General features: G+C 40.9%; 1 protein-coding gene across 6 annotated transcripts in view; it reads right to left on the reverse strand.

Annotated features, from left to right (window-relative positions):
• The window catches only part of CHRM3 (cholinergic receptor muscarinic 3), a 597168-nt gene that overhangs the window by 351927 nt on the left and 224567 nt on the right, over positions 1-20674 (reverse strand). For all 6 annotated transcript variants that reach the window (XM_066383378.1, XM_066383358.1, XM_066383387.1 and 3 more), the window contains one exon: positions 7941-7999. The gene's annotated coding sequence lies outside the window, so the exon portion shown is untranslated. The remainder of the gene's footprint in view (positions 1-7940; positions 8000-20674) is intronic.

Here is a 20674-nt window from a genome sequence, read left to right on the forward strand (position 1 = left end):
TGTGTGGCTAGCAGGCCTGTGTGGGGCCCTGGTCCTCATAGGCAGGTGCGACTGAGCCTCATCTGGTGCTGAGCTCCAGGCTTCACAAGTATGATAGCGACTGATGTTCCTCCACGATGCTCTGAGCACAGCTGAGGTCGTTCTGCCACCTGACATCAGGGTCAGTGTCCAATACGTGTTGTGGACAAGCGGCTATGGGCAGATGGAAGAACAGGATATCCAGGTTGCCAAGGGGCGCAGTGTAGAATTGGGAGGAATGGGGTTTTAAGGGTGAAGTCTGGAGGTTTCCGTGGGTGAGAATGGCTCTCTACAGCAGGCCCCCTTCTCCATCTTCCCAGAGCAGATACTTCTATCTAGTACTGCCCTGAGACCCAGGCGATGGGGCCATTATATCACAGCCTTGTTCTTCAGAGTGGCCGGTGTCAGCACCAGCCTCCCTGGGAACACATCAGACCTGCGCCCCTGCCCTGCTGAAACAGATTCTGCACTCTAACTGGTGACGCCCACACATTCCTGTTTGAGAATTATTATGTCAGAGGCCCCATACGGCATTGCTCTGGCCATGACCCTCTGCAGGGAAAATCCCATGATGAGACAGATTCTTTGTAGACCAGGCTTCACACATTCAGGTCCCCAGAACTCACTGCTCAAAGGCCTGAGTCCACTCAATTCTGGTGGTTCCTTCACCAGACACAACTCAGGTGCACCAGGGCCCCGCTGGGTGGCCAAAGGACTGCTATGACACAGTGGGCAGGAGGTGTATTGAGCAGTCAGGTTGATTGTGCACATGCACACTCCAAGTGTGAGTCCAGTGGAGGAGCAGGAAGAGCCACGGGTGGCCCAGGACCTCCAATTATGCTTTTGCTCCTGGTTTCATAGGTAAAATCCAGCCCACCTTTGCCCATCTGTAATTGATAAGCCCTTTCAGCGGTGTCCAGACTATATGCAGGGTGACAGATATAAAAGAATACTTGCTTTCCACAAATTATTAAAATAAATGATACTGAAAAGTTAGGTTAGATTCCAAAATCATTTACCTAATCCTAAGAAATTTCTACATGGCATTTGTCAGTCAAAAAAACATAGCTGTTAGATTCTTGAAATATAATTTCAATTGAGGGAAACTTCTGAATGACTATAAATGTTCTATTATCTATTTGTTCTTACAAAGCATCACACAAGAGTGACTGTTAGGAGACACCACTGATCAAAAATTATAGGTCACTATTTCTAACACAATAGTCAATCTTTAAGAATAAAATTATATGTGAATTTATACTTCTTGTTAAGATATTTGAAAATATTTTATTTGTAAATGTTATATAAATTTAATAGTTAATAGTCTTTTCAACACTTGTGATACTAAGATAACATACTGATTTTTTTTCACAAAATTCCATATAGATTCCCCCAAATTCTAATTAATCCCCATACCATTCACATATTACATTGCACAGTGAATGGAGAAAGGGGAGTAGCATGTGTCGAGCTAGACAGCTGAGTTGGCAGAGCAGGTAGAGGGACAGTCCTCCACAAACAACATGGCTCTGGGTCTGTTATTTCTGACTTTAAGGGAGTAAAGAGGGACAAATATATGGTGACGGAAAATGATTTGACTTTGGGTGATGGGTACACAACATAATCAATAGTTCAAATGCTATAGAAACATTTACCTTGAAACCTATATACTCTTATTGACCAATGTTACCCCATTAAATTTAATTTTCTAAATAATTTTTTTAAATGAAGTATACCCTTTAATAAAGTATGTTTCCTTTCATTGTACAATTTTAGACGAGATCGGGCGCGTTCAGGGTGGTATGGCCGTAGACTCATTGTACAATTTTAAAACCAGATTTTTCCCTCAAAAGATCAGCTTCAAATTTTTTCTTTCACAATTCTCTTAACATATAATTATCATCTTCCAAATACCCAAAAGTGCTGTCAATGTCACTGAAATAAGAATGTAAATATTTTATAAACAGCCGTCAAATCTCAATTGGCAGGAAACAAAAAGCTTCGAGTCACTGTAATCTAAGCTCAAGGCTACATCGTGTAACTGACAGATGAGATGTTTTTCTCATCTAGTTTTCATTTTCCCGTCAGCATTTTAATCCATTCACATGGGGTACCATTCCAGAGTCACTGTGACAATTTACTTGAAGATGGAGTAGTGTCTGCAACGCACGGAGGGAGACAGCTAGTGCAGTGACTTAATTCTTTCATGGGACATTTTCCACACTCACTGTGTTGGAATAGCTGTTACTAACACGAACTAAATAGTGGCTTCAAGGGAATAGTGATCATGTTTTTTAAAAGGCAAAATTTTGCTTTTTAATAACTTTTCATTTCAATAATTTATAATTTCTTTTTTGGGGTGGTCTTCATTCAATACACTGTTTCCACCATGATGTAGCTGACTTAGCTGATAATTCAATGTAAGGCCCAAGAACTGGCGCTACTGCCCATTACTTAGAAATGTCACCAGTAAAAACACCCAAGCGGTTGGCCCTTCAAGGATCTGCTGTTATTTGTATAGGCACTGATGGCTTTCCCAGAATTTCAAGTGTTTTCTTTCTCTCTATTCTCGCTCTTCATTCTGGTCTAAGCAATGAGCATGTTGGGGACTCTATAAGTATGGTTTAATTTCTTAGGGGACATTGGACATTTTCTTCCTCTGCATTCATTTATTAGGTAAGCATGTACCACCCTCCTTTTTTAAAAAAATGTTTATTTTACTGATTTTAGAGAAAAAGAAAGGGAGAGAGGAAGGAAAAGACAAGAACATCGAACCATTCCTGCATGTGCCCTGATGAGGATTGAACCCACAACCTCTGCAATCTGGGATGATATTCTAACCAACCAAGCTATCTAGCCAGGGCAATGTACTACCCTCTTGCAGGAGACAGGCATCCTCCCATGCCCCACAGATTCCATAATGAGGAAACAGACAAGCCCTGACTTCATAAAGCTTAGATCATACTGTGGTGATGGACAAACAAATTAGGAACATATGTGGCTGAATTCTTCATATCATTAAAACCCTTAAGCCATAAGGGGTGGCAAAAAGTAGGTTTACAGGTGTAAGTACACAAAACAGTTTATTCTTGCATTATTACATAATAATTTTGTACTATTTTTCCAAACAAACAACTGTATACCTACTTTACCCACCTTTGCATATGTGTTTTTTCTATATGGAAGTATTTTATTATGCTTTTAAAAACCCCATTTTGTTTCCTTTTTTAAGGAATTAAAGTTGGGGCCTGTGATAGCACTCATTTTGAGAGAGTGGTTATCAAAAGTCTGGCCACCAAGCTGTAAAAGAAGGGTCAGAGGGTGATGATACGAGGCCCTGGGGGAAGTAACACAAGGGCACAGTCAAGGAACGAAACAGAGACAGGGCCGCAAAGTGGGAAAACAAGGGAGGAAATACACTAGAAGCCTTATAGCAGGCACAGCGAGGTCCCACTGCTGGGCTTCACTCACTTGTCAAGGAAGGAGGCATGGACTGAGCAGGTCTTAGATGGCAGAGTGACAAGATCCAGTCTGAGTCCCCAGATAGGTTTGGCAGGGCAGGAATAGAAGCCAGGACCCCCAGGAACCCCATGCAGTTGTCCAGGCGAGACTGGATTAGGGTTAGGACCAAAGAGACAGAAAGAAGTGGAGAGACTCTGGGTGTATTTGACAGAAAGGGGGAATAACAGGTAATGCATAGGATCAATGGCCAAAAAGAGAAAGTTTATTTCAGGAGACCCAGTATTTCCTGCATTTGCAAAAGAGACTCAATGGGTGAGTTGTTAGTTTATTCTAAGAGAATATCAGAACATCTATATCCTCAATTTACAAATAAATATATAATATCAAAGGTCCAGAGAGGTGAAATACTCCTTTGAACCTTAAAAGAGCTGGATGTCACCTGCATTTTTCTCCCATGGGATTTTCCATTCTCTGGCACCTCTGCTCTGACTCATCTCAGCATCTATTCAATATCCTGCATGACTTTCTCTGGAAAGAAACTTTATTTATGTAATTTATCTTTTGCCTGCATTTTTCTGATCCTAGTAAGGATGACTCAATTAATGGCAATTGTTAGAAAGAGAATAATTAATAATTAAGGCTGTAGGTTAAAAGCTGAGGTTGATGGCTATTCTTATACCATTATTTATGAACTTTCATTTCAAAAGAAAGCAAATTTTCCTTCACCTGTTTTCCTAGGCAATACTGATTACCCCACACCAAGGTTTTCTTTTCCTTTTTGATGATACAGCAAGTGCTGGCTCAACTCTGTAAGTGGATATTAGCAGAGACTGTATTACTGGAGGGCACTGAAGGGCTGAGTGAAATAAAGGTGCCGCTGACTCACTGTCAGATATCCTTGGCAATAGCACAGGCTTCTGTCAGGACACCTGCAGGACCAGCACTATGAGAATGGAGCACAGGATGGGCACCTGACGGAGCCAAGTTCAAACCTCATCGTTGACACTTAGATAACAGGACAAAGTTCTTAACATCTCAAGGCATCCATTTCCTCATCTTGCAGACTACTGAGCCTGATGGCAGTACCGTGATGATTACATCAGGCATAAAGCACGTCTGGACATGACAATGCCCAAACATGAGTGCTGGTGAATCAGCTCTGCTGGAATTGGTGTTGAGCCTCTGAAGACCCAGCAATTTAGGGGTGTACTTGATGGACATCACAGGAAATCTGAGGGTCAGCTCACAGGGCTCAACAATATCGTTGAAGACTCAAGTTCCTGTTATCATTCTGCTCCAATTTGCTGATTTCGGCTTCTGTCCTTGTGATTACAAGCTTGCGGTCATGCTTTGTATTAATCACATTTTAAATCTTCTGTATTTTATGATACTTTGACATCTTAAAAGATTGCTGGCCAGGAAGAGACTGTCTCTCCCAGGGCTAGCCAATTCTTAAAAGCCTTGGCTTAGGACACATCTTTCATATGTAGTCACAGCCACTTTCTTACCTAACTCTCACACACCAAGCTAATATCCCCCTGCCCTAAATCACTCAGGGCCAGTTACTAGGCAACCTTATAATATAGGTGTACCATTTTTCATCTTTTATTCCATATTTTTATAGCACCTTTTCTATGTTTATATACACAAATTAAAGAGATCACCCCTGTATCCCAGAGCCCACCAACACTCTTCTCACAGCTGGTCCTAAGCTGCTTTTCCCAGCCTGCCTTGCATTTCCTGTACAAACGCCCAATAAAGACTCTGACCTAGCCTTTCTTTCTAATCCTGTCATCAGCCTTCTGACCAAAACTGATGCCTCCCCAGGTGTCCCCAGGTTACCACAGCGCTCCCCTCTCTGGAAACATAACTAACAAATTCCTCCTTCAATGCCTTGCCCTCTGTGTCATTACTCAGTCACGTTCATAAATTAAAATCTTGCAGATACAAATTATAAAACAGCTTTAGAGGTAGAAAGATGAGGTAATAACAAAGGACAGTATTCCAAAAATAGCATTCTCTTGAAGTTTTGCCTTTTTAATTCAGGTAGGGGAGAGCCCTCCCAGACCACCTGCTGGAGCTCACTGACCAGAACTGGGCCATACAGCCACAGTACGGCAGTGGGGAAGGTGGAGGGTTTTAAAGTAGGCACTTTACTGTCCTGCAGAACCTCTGGGTTATTTCAGGAAGGAGGAAGAAGAGGGAAAACATTGGACAGTCTGTTGGCACTGTCTGCTGAATAGAGAAAGGTCTATTCCCAAGGGCATTTAAAAAAAAGAACTTTGTCACAATGTTGCTCTTTTGTATATCCACAATCAGATTTTCTACAGCATTCTGAACAATGCAGTTTAGATCAAGGAATAATACTTAAGCTTCTATTATGAGACAAGCTGTGAGGTTCCCATATATGCTTAAATTCAAACATTTTGCACTACATTCACGTGCCTCTTAACAATGGGTTGTGTTCTGAGAATAGCATTATTTTGCGATTTCATCATTGTGTGCATATCACACAGTGTGCACTTACACACACCTGGATGGTTCAGCCTACTGCAACCTGGACTGGATGGTGTAGCTGACTGGATCCTGGGCTATGAACCTGCACAGCCTGTTACCAGACTGAATACTGTAGGTGATTGCAACACTATGGTATTTGTGTATATAAACATAGAAAAGCACCTTGTGCTATAAAAATATGGGATAAAAGATGAAAAATGGTACACCTATATTATAAGGCAGTCACCTTGAATGAGCCTGCAGGACTGGAAGTTGCTCTGAGTGAGCCAGTGATTGAGGGGTGAGTGATGTGAAGGTCTGGGATCCTGGTCCACAAGTCCCCTCCTGCTGCCTCTGACAGGGTCAGAAGTAGAACATGGGAGCTGTCCGTGCTGCTCCATGAACAGGATGTGGGCTGTACTGACTGGAAATATCTAGGAGAGACTGCCTGGGGGAGGCAGCACCCACCAGGACAGGGAACTAACTGTAGGGTACAAGGTCAGAGGGGACAGTCATAGTGATGTGGTTTTGGCTGCTGCATGCTGGAGCAGTGATCAGATTAAGGAAGTGTGTGTTATTCATTAAAAAGAGGGTGTTTAACATGGAGAGGGTGGAGAACTGAGGGCTCAATAGTTTGACTTTGGAAATTTGTGTTTGGTTCCAATGATGCCATCTGGCACAAAGGGCTCTCTCTGGCATTGAACTGATGTTAGAAATAAAACCTAGCTATGTTCTACAGATCATCACGACCTGAAAATATTTCCAAAGTAGAGGAACAAGCTGGTTCCATGTGACTACAGAAAGCTTGCACTAAAGTGGCAGTCATAGCTAACCCTTGCTGAGGTAGCTCATGTGGACCTGGGTCCTGGTACAGGGGTTTAGGCCCTCAAGAAAGAATATATGGCAATGCTCTCTGAAGACCATCAGCTAGGTCTGGGAGGGCGCTAGTGCTCTCCGAACGTGCAGTGTGGGGAGAGGCTGCTCTGTGCTGACCTGTCAGAGGCTGACGGACTGAGGATGACCTGTGGTCCCAGAATTGAGGGGCTGTGTGTAAGGGGGGCTCTGCTGCCCAGCCCCACAGATGTGGCTCCTGTTGGAGAAAGAAAACAACAAAAACTTCCCGATTCACATATCCTTCCATTTCTGACATAAAATTCAACTCCATTATAATGTTATGGGACCACCATTTTACATGTCATCTGTCAAATATTAACCAAAACATCATTAGGCTGTAAATTATTACATTTCAAAAGAAACTCATATTGCTACAGTTAAGAGACAAATGAGTATTTGAAATAAAATTACCTTTTTTTATATTTCAACAAACATGGCTTCTTTGTAACTGAATCTGATGACCAAATAAGCAAAGAAGTATCTTTATTAAGACACAAAAAATTGAGCATGGCTATATTTATATTAAGATACACAAAATAACAATTACAAATATTAAAAAATGCCAACTTAAAAATTCATATTCCTCGGGCCCTGGCCGGTTGGCTCAGCGGTAGAGCGTCGGCCTAGCGTGCGGAGGACCCGGGTTCGATTCCGGCCAGGGCACACAGGAGAAGCGCCCATTTGCTTCTCCACCCCTCCGCCGTGCTTTCCTCTCTGTCTCTCTCTTCCCCTCCCGCAGCCAAGGCTCCATTGGAGCAAAGATGGCCCGGGCGCTGGGGATGGCTCTGTGGCCTCTGCCTCAGGCACTAGAGTGGCTCTGGTCGCAATATGGCGACCCCCAGGATGGGCAGAGCATCGCCCCCTGGTGGGCAGAGCGTCGCCCCTGGTGGGCGTGCCGGGTGGATCCCGGTCGGGCGCATGTGGGAGTCTGTCTGACTGTCTCTCCCCGTTTCCAGCTTGAGAAAAATGAAGAAAAAAAAAATTCATATTCCTCATTAATCTGTTCTCTCAGATCAATATATAAACTTCCTTTTCAAAGCTAAGAACTTAACTCATAAAAAAAATCTTACCTTATAGTACCTCAGCAGGAGTTCTGAATGTTATTTGGCCTCTAATCAGAACACAGGTGCTAGAAGAAAATAAGAAATTGGGGTTAACATATAGTCAGACACCTGGAAAAGGGAAAGCCAACAGGGTACACAAAATGATTTGAGGAAATGTAGTAAAATCACAGGGTTTTCTATTGAGAGTGATCTCCTCAGTCACAGTACCTAAATTCATGTCTTCAGAGAGGACACAGGGGGTCATAAATTAGGGTGCCTGTCATTGGCAAAAAAATTTGATCTTCAGCCCTGCCCAGTTGGCTCAGTGGTAGAGCATTGGCCCAGCATGTGGATATCCTGGGTTTGTTTCCTGGTCAAGGCACACAGGAGAAGCACCCATCTGCTTCTCCACCCCTCCCCCCTCACTTCTCTCTCTCTCTCTCTCTCTCTCTCTCTCTTTCCCTCCTGCAGCCATGGCTCAATTGGAGCCAGTTGGCACCTGGTACTGAGGATGGCTCCATGGCTTCTGCCTCAGCATTAAGAAGAGCTCAGCTGCTGAGCAATGGAGCAATGCCCCAGAGGGGCAGAACATCACCCCCTAGTGGGCTTGCCAGGTGGATCCCGGTCAGGGTGCATGTGGGAGTCAGTCTCTGCTTCTGCTTCTGCTCCTCTCACTGAGTTAAAAAAGAAAAAATGCACCCTTTGACTTCCTATGGAAGACTCTCTAGTAGTACCACTCTTCATACTTGCCACAACTCTGTCACAATGGCAGAATGTAAAGTGACAAGGAGAGGGGAAAACAAGAGAAGCTGCCCATCTCTTAATTTTACCCAGTAGAGAGGGTATTTCCATGTTTAGCTAATGAGTTCCTGTTATCTGCTTTCACAGAGAAGTCATGGGAACAAAGCTGAGGGATCCCAGGGTGTGACCTTCTCCCAGATACTACAGTTATCTCAGCATTTGTCCAGTTCTCACATAGGGACAGAACCAAGTTGTAAACTAGACAATTCCATTACCCCTATCAGACTTGTTGAGTGCACAGATCCTTACATGTAAGCAAGAAATCCTCTCTTAGGAAAGCAGCTCCTTCCGAAGGTCGAGCTACAGAAAGGAAAGGAGACACAGAGATACGTGTGCCTGAGAGGAGGAGGAGGAGCATGTGTCCCTGTGACAGGTGTCCTTGAGCCCAGAAGGTCAGAAGACAGAGGAAGGGCTATGAGAGAAGCTAAGGATGAAACCTGATAAGATATTATTGGATTTTTTTGTGTGTATTTTTCTGAAGTTGGAAATGGGGAGGCAGTCAGACAGACCAGGATCCACCCGGCATGCCCACCAGGGGGCAATGCTCTGCCCATCTGGAGCGTTGCTCTGCCGCAACCAGAGCCATTCTAGTGCCTTGAGGCAGAGGCCACAGAGCCATCCTCAGCGTCCAGGCCAACTTTGCTCCAATGGAGCCTTGGCTGCGGGAGGAGAAGAGAGAGACAGAGACGAAGGAGAGGGGGGAGGGGTGGAGAAGCAGATGGGAGCTTCTCCTGTGTGCCCTGGCCGGAAATCAATCCCAGGACTCCTGCATGCCAGGTCGACGCTCTACCACTGAGCCAACCGGCCAGGGCCGATATTACTGGATTTTTAAAAGGAGAACCTTGCAGTCTCCAGAGTGGTGAACGAGAACTCAGATGACAAGAGGACAGGGGCTATGGGTGACAAGAGTGGTCCACAGTGCATGTGGGGGGACCTCAGTGCAGACAGAGGAGCTTTGTGCAGCACCTGAGAGTATAGTCTATGACAAGGTGAGTGCCTGAACAAAGAGAATGTTTAATTAATAATTAAATCACATCTGTATTTTGCATTTTTTTTTAACGTATCAGTGTGAAAAAGATTGGGAAAAAGAAAAAAATGTCACTGGTCCTCCATCAATTTGAGAAGCATTATCCAAGAGACCATCAGCCACATTGCTGCCTCAGTTTCCCTTTCTCCTTTTGCTGGCAGTGCAGGGACTGTCGGTAGAGGGTCCATCTCCTACTTCCAGCACAAGGGGAGTCCCGGCTTGGGCAGGGGCAGTTACCCCACCCCTCTCCCGGGCGCCCCACACTGAGGAGTGTGTCCTAGGGAGGATGCAGCTGGAGCACGGAGGACTGAGGCTGAGTGTGAGGGAGCAGTTGTCATCCGAGCTCCAGCTGCCTGACTTCCCATTGATTGCCTTGCCTTGTTCAGATACTGGCATCTCCTCAGAAATCACAATCTACCACTGGAACCTCAAGAGAAAACTCAGCCCTAGTAACACTCCACTCTCACTACAGGCAGTGATGGGTCTGTCATCAAACCATACTTCAGGGGGAGGATTCGATCATTCTGTCCCTTGTCTCTCTCTAACAGACATTTCTGCTATACAGGGCATGCACATGATACTCGACTTCATCTTCCACTTAAGAATTTTTGTAGAATCTAGTAATTCACAGGGTGGGTGCTCAGTGAATTGCACTGAGGCACACATCAATCCTTTTATAGAGACCTACTAAGTGGCACTTAGTAGTAGCTCAGTAAGAATATACTATATGGAGCTGATCATACAAATTGGCAATTATCCAGAACACACTTGCCTGACTTATAATTTGGAGTTCCAACATGAATACATACTGACGTTCAGATTAGGTTAAATATCCCTCAATAACATACAATTAAGTTGTGCCATACATGATAAAGTAGAAGTAAACACTACCCAGTCATTAAAGTGGTTGTTAATTAAAAATATTGTGTTCACTTAAAAAGCTGTGGAACAATAACTGAGACTGAACACCCTGCAGTCTGTGTCTCTCTAGTGTTCCACTCGGGAAAGCTCGCATTTTGAAAACCAGAGAGGGAGCTGGTTTTTATCCTAGCCTCAAATTCTCTCTATTGTAAATTAATTGCACCTGGCATTCATTTAGGGTGAGTGTCAAACCTCTGAATATAGATGACAGGCTCCTCCAAAGCCAAAGGAACATGGCTAAAAAGGTTACATAACCAAAATACAATAGGCGATTCCAGAGATGGATGATCTAATGATGCAGAGAGCCCTATAAAGGGGAAAACAAAGCCAGAGACCTAACTGTCATTACAGAAGCCCAGAGGACAGGCTCCTCCCTTAAGAAATGTAGGCTTTTCTGTTAATGTCTTCAAAGTAGTTGCTTCCTCCTGTCAGATCATCCGTGTTTATGGAGGTAACTGAGAAGAGCATCAATAAGCGCACTATTTAGGGCTTTTATATGAAAGTCTGAACTGTCCCATTTCCTTAACATATGTATTTCCTAAAAATATCATTTGCCTACTTTCTAATTAAATGCATGCTATTTTTTTAATTTATTTTTTATTTTTTACAGAGAGAGTGAGTTAGAGAGAGGGATAGACAAGGACAGACAGACAGGAATGGAGAGAGATGAGAAGCATCAATCATTAGTTTTTCATTGCGTGTTGCAACACCTTAGTTGTTCATTGATTGCTTTCTCATATGTGCCTTGACCGTGAGCCTTCAGCAGACTGAGTAGCCCCTTGCTGGAGCCAGCGACCTTGGGTTCAAGCTGGTGGGCTTTTGCTCAAACTAGATGAGCTCGCGCTCAAGCTGGCAACCTCGGGGTCTCGAACCTGGGTCCTCTGCATCCCAGTCTGACGCTCTATCCACTGCGCCACCATCTGGTCAGGCGTACTTTCTAATTATGTTAAGTATGCACATTGCTCCTTTTGCCAGGAAGAGATGGAACATTTGAGTGGATGTTTTGCAATTGAAGCGGGTGATAAATGAATCTGACACTATATGTGCTCACAGTCTTGAAGTAAATAAGCTCATTAACTAATTCACTTCTTGTAATCAGCTGAAATTATATCCTAGCATCTCAGGGAGAACCTAGATTAGTCCCCTTTTAATTTCACAGTATATCTTTTTTTTTTAAATCTGCTATATCAGAAGACCAAAATAAGGAGTGCTTTGGCAAAGTTGAGCTCTGCAGACTGTTCTATGAAACTAGAATTTAAACAAGAAAGATAGTACCAAAAGTGTATATAATGCTAAGCCTGTTTTGCATTAAGTTCTTATTCAAAACAGTTTGCACAAAGTATCCATGCTCATTCAGATGTCCTTCTGGGCTCTACCCCTTATGCCACAGCCCACCTACTCATTTTTAGCCATCTCACTGAGCAAGGAAGAGACAGCACTTATTGAAACAGGGGACAGTTCTTGTGTAGGAAGTCATTCATTTCCTTGTTATATATTTCCAATTTGTGCACGAGGCTCAGAGATCTAACAACTGTCTCAAAGTTGCCTTGTAAGCAACTAGTAAAGTAGATATATATATAAGCTTGGATCCTCTTTATTTCAAATCCCACATTATAGTAACAACAAGAGTAACAACAGAATTTTCCTAAATCCTCAGCATATTCCAAGCACTACTTACTCCAAGCCCTTCTCATATTCCCAGTTATTCACTCATCACGCCGTTCCTATTGCGGTCTTCACTTTACATGTGAAGAAGTGGACAGCTGCTGTCTCTGCAGGGGGACCACAGCTCTGTGGGGATTATTGAGGCAAACTTGACACTGCTTCATTTTTCCCCCTTTACCATCATCCGCTTTGTTCTTTCCAGTCACCCAAGTTGCAAAGGTTACACAAATTAATGCATAAAGGTTCAGTTGGTGCAGCAATCTCTACAACATTGTGTGAGCTGTCTGGATATTCAGCGGGTCTTTGTCATGTCCACTGAGTGTGCTGAGAAGGACAGGTGTGCCTGGGCTTCCTGAGAGCACAGCAGTGTGGCAGGGAAGGGGTGGTCACAGGAATGGTGTCCTGCAACTGGAGAAAGTCCCTCACTTTGGGCATTTCTCATCAAGGAGTGCTGCCACCATCCCTGAGTGCATTGTCTAAGGAGATGGCCCTTAGCCAGGCTGGTTGATGGGGACATACATCAGAAGTCCTCCAGACATCTCCAGACTCGTCAGGACAGTATCAGACAAGGTAGTTCATACAGCTTACAAGACCACAGCCAGTGGCGGGCACATGACAAGGTTTGTATACAGGCGAGTGGACAGGTGAGGAGGGTGCGGGTCTTTCAGTGCAGATGCGCAGGGTGGGGGCATCCACGTCAAACAAGAGTGAGGAAAGCAAACTAGGATGCACTACAGACAATCACTCCCCAAGGCCCTTCCAGAGGCCAATCCCAGAAGCCACCAGCGGAAGGGGACAAATCTCTTGGTTAACAGTCAGCAGGGCTGAGCCTCACATGACACAGTTCTGAATTCTCATAGCTCCTGAGCCTGAGGCTGTGAAAGTGGTGCTGAGAATCTTACATAGTCTCATTACACCAAGGATCCTAGTAATCTGAGGCCATGTCAACAGACAATTACATGCAAAGAAAAGCACTTCTCCTCACGTGGCCTTCCGCCACGGCAGTAGTGGGGGAGGAAGCATTACCTGGTCAGGGAAAAGGATTGCCTGTCCATTCTAAATACTTCTGAAAACTGATATCATACTGTTGAGATAAACTCAACTAGACATACAAAACAGAGTGAGCAGTAACAGCCAAACTTTGTAATTTCCCATTTTGCTCTATGTGCACAGATAAGAAAGAAACTTCACCAGTAGTAATAATGCTCGTTGGTTGGCTCTTCCTATAATGAGAAGTGACTTTACTGTTTTTCTATGTTTTATGATTTTTTTATAAATCAAAATAAATAAAAAGTAATTAACAGCTCACTTGTTTTTTTACAGTGCCAGTTAAATAAAAAACATTTAGGGTTTCTTGCATCTAACTGAAGTTTAACCAATTCTTTCAGCAGTAAATTATTTGAAAGCAAAATTTAATAAAATTAGACAGTACTAAGTATCACTTTTTTAAAAGATACATGCATATATTTCATATAACATATTAAACATAAAGACATTTTTAAAATTTATAAAATAATACATGACCTTATAAAATCAGACTCTAGATTATGCCCATTGGCTGGAGTAGGCAGTTGAATGTCAGTTTAATATACTGCTTTTACTAGAAGATGCAATGGAAACTCAGAAAGGAGAAACTTAGCATAAAATCAAATATACAGAAGTTTGGTATCCTATAGTTTTCTGTTTATTTTTCTCTGTTACAAGCTGACCTGTTTTCCCTCAAATCCATATGCTGAAGCCCTAATCCTCTATGTGGCTATATTTGAACATGGAACTTTTAAGGAGGTGATTTAAGGTTAAGTAAGGTCATAGGGGCATGAGGTCCCAATCTAATACAACCAGTGTCCTTAGAAACTCTCTGTTCACTTGCTGTCCTCCTAAGCTCTCTCTACTTGTGCACAGAGAAAAGGTCATATGAGGAACACAGTAACAAGGTGGCTGTCTGCAGAAGGACAGAGGCCTCCGCAGAAACCAATCCTCTGACACTTTCACCTTGGACCACCAGTCACCAGATCTGTGAGAGGAGAAATTTCTGTTGCTTAAGCCACCCAGTCTGTGATATTTGTTACAGCTGCCAAGCAGATATACTCCCAATTAGATACTGAGTTCTACCGTGCACAGAAACATACTGGAGATTATCTCTATCTTTACCTATAGTTGGCTCTGATTTTTATTTAAAATCATCAAATGTTGAAGCTGAAAGCAATTAAAGAACAACTAAGCCCAAGTCTTACCATTTCTGAATTTTGTTCTTTGGTTATAAGTGAGGTTTCCCGAGGGGACCAAGGGCAAATGTTATATTGCACAAACAGCTCAGGATACTCTCCACTTCAGTACAGAAAAAATGGTCCACTCTTCAGTCTAGCCTAGCTTGAAAATGAATCTGCCCTTGCATCTATTTAAGCATTTCCCCCAAATTCATAGACTCTATAACATCATGAAAAATAAATTTATCTTCCTGAAAAAGATAATAATACAGGCTGTGTTGCACAACAACAAAAACTAATTGACTTGGGGGAGAAACAGTCAATAACAGTATCTAGAAATAGTTATTTCCAAATACCACAATTAAAATGCAACCATGAGTCACTCTTGAAAATCTAATGAGCTCTTGAAACTGTATTTAGGTAAAATTTCAACCTCAAATAATTGGAAAGGTCAGTTTTGATGTGATGAATTATAATTTTGGCAATTCCTATCATACAGCCATTCTCAGAATATATAATAATGTTGGTGGTGTAAACAATGTATTTAATTGTTTTCCGTGGAGTTTTTCTAGTGACATGCTCAAATGTCTTGAGTTGGTACAGCTTTTTCCTGCTTTAACAATACCTTTGGTTGGCAAATGGTTAACACACCTGTTGACCAACATTCTGCAAAGACACAGGAAAAGAAACTCAATGAAAACTTACATTTTTAGAGAATAGTTATATCATAATATCTTCTATAACATGCTAAGTTAGAAAAAAAAGCCTTACTATAAAGTCTGGACAACATGTCTACAAACTTATAAACAAATATATACACCAAATAATCTTTAGGAAGACACAGAAAATGTAGGTTTAACCCAAATGAATTTGCTGATTGAGCAGATCAAGAACAGTCAATTATCAGCAACTTCATGTAGTTCAACTTGCAAGTCAAAATGTTAATAGCTATAACTTGAAAGCTGAATAATGTTTTTTTTAATTTTTGTGTGCTTTTGTTTATTTTCAAAACTGTTCCTGGTAAGAATTCCTTTGGTTTAAATAACATGCTTCACAATTTTGTAAAAGAAGATACATTCTGGCAAAAACATGTTAATTCAGGGATCAGATGTTTCCAGGTGTGTGGGGGGGACTAGGAAAGAGGTGGCTATGGATATGATTTAGAGGTCATTTCCCAAAGCTGGACCCAGTCTAACGTCTCACTATAACGCTGACCTGTGTAGGACCCTGGCTTACCAGAGTTTAAGGAAAGACATACTTTCTGTCTGCAGTCTGGGCCCAAATCATGGGGAAAAAAGAGTGCCATCAGTTCTGTGAGGGGTTCACTTTATACGGTGGAGATATCTGTATTATTCATGTGGTGTCAATCTTCATTCCCACTTAAGATATTTGTTTCTCTTTTGTTCACTTGTGAGTGCTCACATTAAAATCCTGAAAATATGGATCAAAGGTACCTATGATCTTGGCCTGTGCTCATGCCTGAGCAATCAATGCCTGGGAATAGCTCTGGTCTCTCTAATTCAGAAGCAGTGTGTCAGGTCCCTCCCGGGGTTCCAGTGCTGGGGCGGCAGAGGGAGACATTGCAATGGAGGAAAGCATTGCTCCCCTGATTTGGGTGTTTGTCCTGACTGATGGCTGACAGCAGGAAGGAGCCTTCATCTTCCCTTAGAAAAGTCTCTTTGGATTTTAGAGAAATGGTTTTGCTTGATCACATGGTGGCACAGTGGTCAAGTGTCGGCCTGGGACACTGAGGACCAAAGTTTGAAACCCTGAGGTAGCCAGCTTGAGTGTGGGCTCATCAGCTTGAACGAGGGGTCGTTGGCTTGAGTGTGGGGTCACGTTCAGTGTGGGATCACAGACATGACCCTATGGTCTCTGGATTGAGCCTAAGGTGGCTGGCTTGAGCAAAGGGTTGCTCGCTCTACTCTAGTCCCTCCACCCCAGTCAAGGCACATATGAGAAGCAATCAATGAACAACTGAGGTGCCACAACTATGAGTTAATGCTTCTCATCTCTCTCCCTTTCTGTCTGTCCGTCCCTGTCTGTCTTTCTCTCTCTCTTACTAAAAATAAAAAAGGTTTTATATTTGAAACCATTTTCCTGATGAAAATTGCTACATTTAGACCAGATTTGAGTAATGGAGCTGATAATCATTAATTTTTATTTATGTTCCTATGTGTGTGCTACTTACTGGTTAGTAGTGCCACTGGAAATGAACAGATAACATGGCAATAATTTCAAGTTGTATTTAGAGAACTATTTTTTTTTTCAGAATATTTTTGTTGATTGAAAAAAAACCAAACAAACTAAGCCTCAGTTTTCCCAGATGGGCTAAAGATTTCATAAACCATTTAAAGTTTTATTAAATTCTTAACAATAAATTTTACTTCTTAAAGTGTAAATAATTACCATATTTCACTCATGGAACACAAAAGCACAGACACAAAATGTTTAATCCATCATCTCATCTCAAACTTGACAACTAAGAAGATGTTTAATTCAAAAGTTAAGAATTTACCCAAGGAGAGAACATTTTTAAAATGTATTTCAATTTTTAAATTTACATGTTATAAATCTTTTTATTTTTACTAACATATAACTAGTATCTTGTGGTTCTTACCAACTTTCATCTTTTACTTCATGGCTAAAATTTCATAATACCACCAAAGAAAATCAAATAGAATTTGGGCCATAAACTACTATTTCCAATGGCAAGTGAGTAAGCTATAGAAAATCATTTATAGTTACCACATTTTTCCATGTATAGATGCTCCCATGTATAAGACATATGTACCTTGATTTTGGGGCCCGAAATTTGATAAAAAAATGTATTATAGAAAGTTACTGAACTCAATCAAGTTTTATTCATCATAAAATTCATACAACTCCTCATCACTGTCAAAACTCCCATCCATTAGCTTGTCCTCATCTGTGTCTGATGTTAAATCACTGTCTTCAACAATGAGCACAAAAACAAGTGTGAAAAAGCTGAAAGTGCAAGTAAAATAATCTATAACCACTGTATAAGACGCACCCATTTTTAGATTACAAATTTTCCTAAAAAAGGTGTTTCTTATACATGGGGAAATATGGTATAATCTTCGCTACAAACAGAACCTAATTCAGTGGTTACCAAACTTTTTGAAGTTGGGGCGCATTTAAAATCCTACAAATAATTGTAGGCACACTATATACAAATTTCTGAGAAATATGTTATAATAATTAAGTCAAATATTAAAGAAAAAATATAAAGTCCAAGTGTGCTTTTATGGTAAATAAATAAAATAAATATGACAAAATTAAATTTATTTTGACATTAAAACATATTTTTATGTTACATTTATTGAGTTATACTTTAGAGAATTCATTAAAAAGAGGGGTTAAAAAATTTTTAAAAAGACAAAAAAGTTATCTTTTTATATATATAGATACATTCTTAGTAAGATTTAGTAAATTCAGCAGCTCCCGGCGCAAAAGTTTTTTCATTCTTGCGTTTATGAGAAACACAAGCCTAATGATGTGTCCTAGTGATTTCTTCAATGTGTGGGCATATATTTGAAAGGCAAACTCTCATTTCCTCATCAATTCATTGAAGAATTTCTCTCTTTTTACTTTTAATTGTGTTAAGTGCAGAAAGAAACTTGCCTCCAGTCTTTCCAGAGAACATGGGGGGTAGTATAAACAATCCAGCACCACAGCTTAACAAGCCTTTGCAACCTTCAGGCAAGTGAGGTGGAGGGTTGGGCAGACTCAGTTTACAGCCAATTCCCCACACCTCTGTCCCCCAAAAATCTAAACTCCAAGAACTCTGTTGGGTTTTTGGTCCCCAACAGGCATTTATTTCTCTGGAATACTATAGGGTACATCTGGAAATCTAGGGTGCACCAGTATGCCCTGGTGTACACTTTGAGAACCACTGACCTAATGTAAAATCATTCGTCTATATTGAGAAAGATATTATATCTATTAACTGTCCATAACATGTCTCTGTGTATGTTTATAAAAGTTAAAAGATACATGTACCCTAATTAAGCTAGCTTTAAGGCTCCCTGTGAATCCCTTTACATGATCATATTGGGATATTTTTCATGTAAGGCATTACTATATTTCCTCTGCAAGGGTCAGTTTCTAGATACAGATTCAGGATGACTGAGAGAAAAACACTTGGCTATAAAAAGGTCAAAGCCAGAGCTCATCAGCTTTGCTATATATTCTTGTTTTAGAGCTCAAACACAGACTGAACAATCAACCCCAGGTCAGAACAAGGTGATGACCCTTGGTGATTGTCATATGCCTACTTTGTCCAAGATGACAACATGCCCACAGGATACGGGATACGTGGTCTTGCCAACGTATCAATGGTGGCAGTTCAGAAAACCCTGGTTTTCCTAACTATTGATTTAATATTTATTTTTGTTTACTTGTCTATATCAAAAAGTTAACTTGTTTAAGTTCCTGCCTTTAATTGTAGGAATTCCTTACAAAGAACTAGAGATAAAAAAAACCCTAGAGATTAAAGTAAAATTGTATTGTATTTTTAAAGAAATGTTTTCCTATTGTGATAAAGGACTATTAAATAGTTTATGCTATTTCTTTACTATAACAACAAACAAAATAACAAACTAAAAGTACTATACTATGACTCTATATTTATTCACCATACATAAAAACAAAAAATTATTTAAATAATTCTAAAAAATAGACAAATTATACTATATTAAAATGTAAAGCTTCTGTGTATCAAAAAACAACACTAATAGAGTACAAAGACAACCCACAGAATGGGGACAAATACTTGTTAATCATATATCTGCAAGGGATTAATATCCCAAATGCACGAGCAACCACTATAACTCAACAACAAAACTCAAACTTGATTAAAACATAAGTGAAAATTCTGAATGCACAATTCTCCAAAGAGGATGTTCAGAAGGCCAACAAGCACAGGCAAAGATGGTCCACATCACTAATCAGTAAGGAAATACAAATCAAAGACCCAATAAGAGATCACCTCATATCCATTAGGATGACCACTATCAAAACCCAGAAAATAACAAGTATTGGCGAGGATGTGGAGAAATAGGACTTTGCTGCCAGTGGGACTGCACAATGGTGTTGCCACTGTGGAAAGCAGAACTGATTCTCAAAAAAGTAAAAATAGAATTACCATACGATCCAGCAATGTTACTTGGGAGTATATATATTCAAAATAATTGAAAGCAGGATCTCAAAAAGACATTTGCACACCCTGTTCAAAGTACCCACAAGTTCTGAAAGCCATCCACTACCCATGAACAGATGGCTGGATAAACAAACGTGAAGAATACACTAGCCTTTTCAAGAGGCTACAATAAGGATGAACCTTGAGGACATTATGCTACGTGAAATAAACCAATCACAAAAACATGCTGTATGATTTCACTTACTTGAGGTATCTGGAGGAGGCAACATCATAGAATCAGAAGTAGAGGGGTACCTGCTGGGGGCTGGAGGCAGGGAGTTGATAATTAATGAGAAGGGAATCTCAGTTTTGTAAGAAGACGGTTCTGGAGATTGGTGCACAGCAATATGAATGTCCTTAACAACCGAACTATCCAATTAGAAATGGTAAAAGTTTCTTAGCCTATTTCTGCAAAGAGCTCTAAATAATAAATTTTTTATTGATGTTTATAAAAGTGATTCTAGTCCTATATGGACACACTTCTAGCTTTGTCATTTGCACACTGAGTATTAATTTAAAAAAATATGTATGAAGCACCTACTTTTTGACTGCTGTTTAAAATGCTATTTTTTATTACATGAAGATATATCAATGGAAACATCATTTCCTTAGAGTTTGGAATGGGCTTTTCCAGGCAGATAGGTCTTGTATTTTCTTTGACCTAAATGCATCATTAATGAAAACCCCATGTGAGTTCAACATTTCACAACCACAGAAAGTTATTTTCTTTCTTTTCATATGAAAATTCATCTCTGAACTTATCCATGTTCATTACTAGAATTAATTTTCATTCTAAAAATGGTCATCTTAAAGTCATTAGGGACTCCTCACATTGAAAACGTGATCATGAAAACCTGGGATGCACTTCGGGTATTACAGTGTTTTATACATTACAGGTGTTGTGAGAAAAAGGAGCCAC

This window comes from Saccopteryx leptura, chromosome 1 (genome assembly GCF_036850995.1).
Source record: "Saccopteryx leptura isolate mSacLep1 chromosome 1, mSacLep1_pri_phased_curated, whole genome shotgun sequence".
In the NCBI taxonomy this organism is placed as follows: domain Eukaryota; kingdom Metazoa; phylum Chordata; class Mammalia; order Chiroptera; family Emballonuridae; genus Saccopteryx; species Saccopteryx leptura.